At 36.5% G+C, this 8913-nt stretch overlaps 1 protein-coding gene across 1 annotated transcript in view; it reads left to right on the forward strand.

Annotated features, from left to right (window-relative positions):
- LOC121378598 (cholesterol transporter ABCA5-like) overlaps window positions 1-8913 on the forward strand; it is a 196305-nt gene that overhangs the window by 58107 nt on the left and 129285 nt on the right. The gene's annotated exons all lie outside the window — the stretch shown is intronic.

The raw sequence follows: 8913 nt of genomic DNA on the forward strand, positions 1-8913 counted from the left end.
GTTTTTATTTTATATTCTAGTTCTATTTTCTATTTTGCTCTCTTATATTTTCCCCACCCTAATTCTATCACTCACTATTATTTTCTTAGTTCACTAGTAGTATTCACTACTTCTAGAAAGAGTCATATTCCTTCCATTATGTTTTGGAACAACACCATGTTAAGACCGATTTTTTGTCATCAGCCTCACAACAATTATAATTCTGGTGAGGCAATTATATTTTGACATTAACATTAAACAAAATTTAATTCACATATACAGGTTGATTTTATTTGCATATAGATACAACATAATATTTGTATTATGGTATGATCGAGATCCTGATTTATATATTATATATCTCAATACATGTTACTTTTCACAAATAAATATATACACTGGACTTCGTCACCCGTATTCTATATTTAAGCTAAATACAATTATACATGTATAAATATGTTTTTATAATGTGCATGAACATACAGACATGTGGTAAAATAATACTGTATGGGATGAGAATGGGGCAAAGAAGCGACAGGGTTCAGATTACATGATGTTTTAATTATTATTTGTTATTAATAATTTATTTTGGCGGTGGAGGCTATTTGCATTTCTGTAAAATGAACGTCCACGGCAAACGTATTTATAGGTCAGAATTTGTTGACAGGAAACTAAATATATGTTCTTTAAAAATATTCATTCTAAAATTAATAAATGTTGACTAAAACTTCAATAATCTTCCAATAATGTTTCTTAAAAATGATGAGTGCATGTTTTAATTGGTCTTCTGCTAACTGTTTCTTTGAATTTATTAAGTATCAGTTAATATTAGTCACACAAATTAAACGTTTAGTACACGACAGAACAGAACTTTATTTCACTCAGGCCGCTATTCAGCGTCATATGAGGTACATTAACAATAATTATATGACAGTGACAAGATGGGGTTTACAGGAGAAAATTTATATGTACAATATCAAAACAAAAAAGGTCTAATAATAATAATAATAATAATAATACAAAATGAAATATATTTCTAATAGTAATAATATATATATATATATATATATATCATATATATATATATATATATATATATATATATATATATATATATATATATATATATATATAGATATATATATATATATGCAAACAAGTAGGAATCATAGCATGTATTGCGAAACAGATAAATCCAGGTTTGTTTTTCGAAAACTGGCTCCTGATTAAATTATCAAAGAAGGTGTACTAGTACCATGCTATGACGTCACATAGTTATATAGTGTTTCTAAATCGTGAAGGCTTGCTATACAATATATTTACACAAATAACGCATCAGCAGAACGTACATTCTGGAACCATACAAGTACAAGTAACGAAAAAAAATGTGAAACCAAGTTCATTCGGTTTCATGAAATTACTGGGCAGAGGCAAAAATCATCATGAAAAGTTGAGAACCTCCCCCCCCCCCTTTACCCCACTCATTCCGCTGCCTTTGTCATTTATACTATTGTTTCGTCTAACTTAATTTTTATATTTCCTTCTCTCCTTTTTTCTTCTCATTTTCTTACTTTACATACTACATAAGGACCATAATTACGCTTAGAACTATCATCCACAGTGTAACTTGCCTAAACTGATCCTTGTAGGACTGTTGCTATGCCATGTCTATATTTTACAACATTTGTTAAACTATATACTAGTTTGGGAATAAACCAAAAACAGATTTGACTACAGTCTTCTAGGTGTAGGTTTCCTGCAAAACGTACATATACGTCTAAATGCTATATATGTGAAAGAAGGTTTATGTTCTGTGTAGAACTTTAGTTTTTCTGTGTTTTGGGTGGGTTTTTATTTTATTTTAAATATGTGACTTCAGTGTAGGTTTGATCGGGACATGCTCTCAATTCCGTAATACTTGCCATATTCCGAAGACTTGCAATTGTTACTGAAACATCACTGGTTATTTTACTGACAATTTCCTGAAAAGCCTTGATGATTTGTTGGGCACGGGTGTCAGATAAACTGTTTGAGTTGTACATCAAGTGCAGGGTCATTTGCTTTTCGCTTGGTCTGGTTCTGAAGCTTAACTGTGTTTCTGTGTGAATTCCAAGGTCTTCTGATCGGGTCAACTGGACTGGATAACCACTGTCATTTGAATGTTTTAACAACAGAGTCGCAAAGTCATCTTGAACCATCACAATCTTGTTTCGACTAATGTTTGCGATCTTTCCAGAACCAACCACTTCATCAATGATGTCTATGGGACACAAGCAATGGTCAATTGCTGTTTGAAGTGCAGTTTCATTAATCCGAAGAAATTCCTCAATGCTAACATTATCTGATGGGAATTTGGCTAACAGGGGAATGAAGTTTGTTCCACGACTAACTACATTACCAACATTTGGAATGTATTGTTTAATATCCACTGCTGTTATAATTGCCACATTTGTTATGTCAGTCATCAAATGAAGAAGCAGTTGGTAGAAACTGGCCATTAATTTATACATGCTCAAGCCTTTGGACTTTGATAAGTCAATCAGTGCGTTATAAACAGCAGGTTCTAGTGTTCCTTTCTTTTGTTGATATTTCCCAGATGGCAATTCCTTCAACCTTTCTGTTGTTCCCAAATTAACTGCAGGGATATCTACTTCAAGCCTGTGTTTCCAGAAATCTTTTAATTCGTGACCCTTTTCCTGCAACACCTTCTCCATTTCCACAACTATCCGACTTCCCCCTACTGTCTGAAGGTTTGGAGGTTTCATGTCTTTTTGTAAATATAATAAGATATTTACAATATCTTTGAAAATTACACCAATCCCGTCCATGTCAAAGCCTAGAGAGTTGTATATTGTTCTGAAATAGCACGTTTGACCAATGATGAAAATTATCCGGAATGGAGGCTGTGTTTGTAAGTGAAAGACTTCTGTTGTCTGTTTCTCTATCTCATCAACCATCTTCTTCCTTCACTATTCTGAAGTCAGGTTTCATCGCAGGGTTGATTTTCCTCTTGACATTCCATCTAATATTCTCACTCTCTGGTACCTCTTCAAATGTTGTCCTCAGAACCTCGTGTCGAGATGTAAGTTGATCAGCTACTTCCTTCCATATTTCAGGCTTCGCTAGTGATTGGGGCAGTCTCAGCTCACTGACGTAATACAAACCTGGATCAGCAGGATTGTTGCAATAAATCTTGTAGAAAGTGTATTCCATGTATGTCAGTGTGTCCTGCGAAATTGACAAAACATCAAACTTGTCAACAGGGGTCAATATGTTTGTGTTAATAACGTCTATAATCTCATTAGCTGAAAGATTGTCCTGAAGCAAGCCATTTGGAGTAATCCTTACTTGAAAGGTGTCGAATATCTGGTTGCTTATTGTCATTGCTTGCATTGAATCCAGTCCCAAAGTTGCTACACCTGTTGCTAAATTAATGCTGTGTGTAAGAATATTTGTCAGTAATCCTGTGATGTATTTTCTAATTGTGCTCAACCTAGTTCTAGTGTCAGCAAACATTAATTGTCCTAGATCAAAATCTTGTGTGCTGCTGCTGGGTGTTGTGGATGCATTTTGCACGGATGGTGTACCAAGTATAGGGTTTAGCATAAACTCTAGTGCTTGATTTTTCTCACTCCGTATACTAGTGGCCAGCTTAATCGAGTTGAATTTAGCAGCTAAAATGGTAGGTTTGTCGATCATGAGAGCAGATAGAAGGCAGTTGTGGATTTCGTCTCTGCTGAGTAGTATATAACCTTGTGCTTCAACAGATTGAACCAGGTTTTCCTGTAGCATGCCAACAGTCAGAGGTCCCCAGTTAATACTCTGTCCCACAAGTCCAGCTTGTCTGCGTTTCTGTGCTAACGAATCTTGGAAAGCATTGGCTGCTCCATAGTTGGATTGACCAGGGGTACCAAACACTGAAGTAACTGATGAATGCATGATGAAAAAATCAAGAGGGATTTTTTCTGTAAGTAGATGCATGTTCCAAGCCCCTTGTATCTTGGGTGCTGCGACTTTCTCAAACGTGTCTTGTGACATATTGATCAAAGTTTTATCTTCAAGGACAGCTGCACCAAAATAGACACCTTTTAACTGTTTTCTTGGAAATTTGTCTTCAATTGTTTTAAAGGCCTTTTTCAGAGATGGCATGTTAGTCACATCGGCCTGCTTGACACTTATTTCACAACCATAGTCCTTTTCAATCTTCAGTATTTCAAGCAATCTATCCTCTTGTACCTTTCGCCGATTTATTATGAAAACTACTCCAGCCTCTCGTTTTGCTAGGAATTGCACACATTCCCAACCCAGCCCCGTGAGACCACCAACTACAATGTACACTCCATCTGAACGAATCAGGGTATCTTCAAAAGCAGTCACGTGCACGGTTTGAATGTCGTGTTGATCGCTACCAGATAGCTGGATTGTTGAGTTTTGTATCAATGTTGCAACATTGGTGTCAGTTTGTTGGTTTATAACGTCTTGACATTTTTCAACAATTTTGTGGACAACATCCTTGTGATTCACAATCCATGTCATTAGTTTAGGCATGATGTCCATTGCTGCGCTAGGTGTGAAAATGTCACTAGCCCTCACAGTGTCCACTTGCAACTTTACGTTGTTATTAAATAACTGTAGAGAAACATGTCTTGGTAGTAGTTGATCCATGCAGATGAGGTGTTTAGCTTTGGGCCACTGTTGGCATATTGCATCAATGATGTGTTCATTTAGCTGAATGGTTGACACAATAATGGCTTCAGAATCACTTTGAACTGAACTAAGGCTGTTGATGTCAACTATTTCAATGTTGGTGTCTCGTTGTTTTGTTTCAAGCATGAATGTAAGGGCACTTGCTACAGGTCGGGAAGCATCAGAGCAAAGAATAAATATTTCCTTTGCTCTCAGTGGACTAACCTTACAAATCCCCATCAAGAACCAGCTGTGATGTGTACTCGGTGCTTCCACATGCTGCTCTGTTAGCAAGCAATGTTGCCAGAGAAGAACAAGTTTTGTGAGAAGTCCTGGTTCATAAAATGGCACTTTGTTAATTTCAACAACACATTGTTTTGGAACTGTTGTGAATGTACTGACTCTACATGGAAAGAACGCTACCACGTTTTCGCTGACCATCATTTCCTGTGGGCACTTTGCCAATAATTTCAAGAGTGATTACATTTGAAGCAGTGGTTGATAAATGGTTCACTTTAACACACTGTGGATACAGACTGGAGTTATGTATCACAACGTTCGTTGTCATGATTTCCACTTGTTGCTGAAGATGACACTGTGTCTTCTGACTGTGATACAAAAGATATGGCTTCCAAATACTATCTTCACTCTGAGAGAACAGGTTTGCTTTGCAGAGTTTATCAGGCCTGTTGTTTCGATAAACTGGCATATCTTCATTTGAAAACACTTGTTGACACCAAACATAATTTTTATTAATAAGAAGTTCTCGAATTCCTTTATTTTTGTCTTGCGTTAAAAGGTGCTGCACTACATCAGTCATCAAAGTATCGAAGGCATTATTTTCATCTGTATGCAGATCAACAATGGTTGTCATATTATAAACCTGCTCTCTCAACACTGACCTTATAAATCCCCAGCAGGATCCAGCTACTAGGTTTATTGGAGTGTCATCGTTTCCAGTATACACTGCATTTTCTGTGACTATGAACAAAGGAATTTTTGCATTTTGGTCACGAAGGTGTAGCAGTAGACTTCTCAGAGTCATCGACTGTCTGGTGATCATGTGCAGGAATATCTCGCTGGATGAAATATCTACAGTCTGTTGCCTACATAAGAACACAATTGCAGACATTGAATCTAAAGTCAAGGCTCTAGCGTTAAGGATTGAACCAACATCATTTGCTGCAATGTCATTTTCTAGGTATTCCAAATATATGTGGTCAGATATAGCATCATTTTGTTTTTTGTCTGTAATAATCAACCATCTCTGCGCTGGATTCTCATGAATATCATTTGTCAGCAGTTGTTCAGTTGGGGACCATTTTATTTCAAACATTGTTTGCTTGTTTTGTGAAGTCAGATATCTGATGACAAACTTGTTAATCTCGGCTATTACAGTTCCATTCTGTGAAAGCAGAAATATATGAAAGATGCTGGTGGAATCAGTATCCTTGATATTTTTTGTGTAAACAAGCATATTATCTTCAATTGAATGTCTTATCCAAAAGCCTTCTATTTGAACTGGTAATGCTCTTTGGTTGACTCCTCCTTCCTGGTAGAGAGCTTTTGTGGTATGAAGCATTGCATCTAAGATTGCTGGATGCATTGTTGTTTCCTTCATTTCATCCTTAATACATGAATTCAGAGACAAGTTTGACAAGACTTCTGTCCCATTTTTCACAGATTCCCCAATAAGCTGAAGCATATCTCCAAATGTCATTCCAGCATCATGAAGAATGGTGTAAAGCTCTGCTTTTGTAAGAATTTGACCACATCTCATTTTCACGCTCTGAATATCAATTGTCAGCTTTTCGAAAACAGGTTGCCTTTCGACCTTTCCTTCAGCATGCACATTGCTCTTGTCACATACCACAAACGTAAATGATTCTGGCATGTCTGTCTTGGTAATGTCAATATCAAGTTGTTCCGTCTTTCCTTTTCTTAATTCGACTGTGCTTTTGAATCTCAAAGAAATAATACATTTTTGATTTTCATTTTCGCTGAAATAGATGTTTGCAAGAGCTAAACCAGCTTCTACATACAGTGCGCCAGGAACTATAATCTTTCCAGAGAATCTGTGTTCATAAACACTGGCAACTGATGTTGGTGACACAATAATTTTATGTTCTAAGCTAGAATCAGTGTAGGACATTGTCTTGAGAAAAGGATGCTGCTTATTACTTGATTTTATACCCATCAACTCTTGCTGAATGCCTTCAGATATATGCAGACATTTGTTTCTGCAGAAAATGTACTTTGGTAATTCTGTGTTCTGCTGTGGTTGTTTGTACAAAGACGTCCAGTTAAGATCAATTCCAAGTTCATACATTTTGCAAGCTGTTTCAGTCAGGCACGTGAGTTCAGAATTTCGTTTCATGGAAGGAACAAGCGACAGTGTTGTCATTGTCAGTAAACAGATCTCTCATGTGAGAAGCCAATACTGGCTTCGGTCCAATTTCAACAAATATGTTAAAGCTGTCAGCTTTAGTAGCAGTAAGAACACCTTTACCAAATTGTACTGGATCCCGAATGTTTTTGCCCCAGTAGTCTGGTGCTAAGAAGACGTCTGTTTCTCGCACCGTCTTTTCCACTAACCGTTGATATAATTTCAGTCTTTGGGCTACAGCCTTTCATACCAACCAGCATACTTAGAAGTTTTTGCTTTGATTCTTCTGTATGATGACTGTGAAATGCGATACTTAGTTTGAGTGTTTGAAGAGTAATTCCATTTTTTTGTTCAGTAGTTGAATTCAGGAGATCCTTTTCAATCTGTTCAACAGCATTTGTATCACCACTTATTGTGCAAGACTTAGGACTGTAATATAGTGCAATATTTGCTCTGCCATCATATTCACATAGCCTTTTTTCAAGTTTTTCTATCAGACAGTTCCGTATAAGAAGCATTTTTCCACCAGTAGCATTTGCTAGCACGTCAGTTCGATGAAATATAATTTTCACTGCTTCACTCAGTGACCAAACCCCAGCAACATGTGAGGCTGCTACTTCACCAATACTCTGTCCAAGAACACAGTCCGGTTTGATTCCCAGGTGTTTCCAGAGTGCAGCTAGTGCTACCTGACATGCAAACGTAGCAATTGGACCAAACATTGTGTCTTCTACATTGTAGTCATCACAAAGTCGTTCATAGAGTGACCAAGTGCAATACTCCTTTAAACAACTATCAATCTCTTGTATTTTTTCTTTGAATACTCTGAATGTAGACATAAGTTCCTTGCACATTCCTTTCCAGGCTATACCCATTCCCCCAAACACAAAAACCAACCTCTGTGGTCTATCCGACCTTTCTACAATATTGTCACGTTTCAGTTTGTCAACTAGATTTGTTAAGGAGTTAGCAGTAACAGCCTTTCTCACTTTAAAATGATCCCTTCTCACTGTTGATGAATAGGATACAGCTCTCAAATTTATTTCAGTATTTGTTTCAGCAAAGTCAATAAATTCTTGGATACTCTCTTTTAGACTCTTCTGGTCCTGTCCAGAGAAACAAAACACCAATGGCACTTTTGACCCATTTTCTTCAGTAATGTCACTGGTAGTTGTAGTACAAGATGAGAGAACAGCATGACAATTACTTCCACCAAAGCCAAACGAATTAACACAAGCACGAGCAAGTTTTCTTTGTCTCTCCCAGTCTTTAAGATCAGTTGGAATCTCAAAGTTGAACTTTTCAAAGTCAATTTGTGTATTCGTGCCTCCCGTTAAAAGTGATTTAACAATCTTGTTGTTCTTCATCATGAGCAAAACTTTAATAAGGCCAGCAACACCAGCAGCAGATTCAAGATGGCCGATGTTTGTTTTCACAGATCCAATATATCTCTTTCTCTGCACATTTGTGGATTGAAAAAAACGTCCTAAGCTGTTCACTTCTACTGGATCTCCAGCAACTGTTCCAGTTCCTGAAATTTAATATGTTTACAAAACAAAATGTTCACCAATTCAGACGTCAGTATTTTGTGTGCAAATATGAACCACAAATCCATTAGCATTTTCAAAATCATATCTCTGCACATGGCAAAGTTAAAATAATGATTTAACAACATCAGTAATATAGTGTAGTATGTCATTCTGTCATAGTGTCATTCAATGAAAACGCTACAACCATAACTGTGCCGCAAGATCCCATTATAGTTGACATTTAATAACAGATCAAATATTTTAAGATTCTAATAATATTTAAATTTTAATTTATTGGTTTATGCCTTTAATACAGTTTTTTAACAAACACAC

Source organism: Gigantopelta aegis, chromosome 8 (assembly GCF_016097555.1).
Source record: "Gigantopelta aegis isolate Gae_Host chromosome 8, Gae_host_genome, whole genome shotgun sequence".
Taxonomy (NCBI): Eukaryota; Metazoa; Mollusca; class Gastropoda; order Neomphalida; family Peltospiridae; genus Gigantopelta; species Gigantopelta aegis.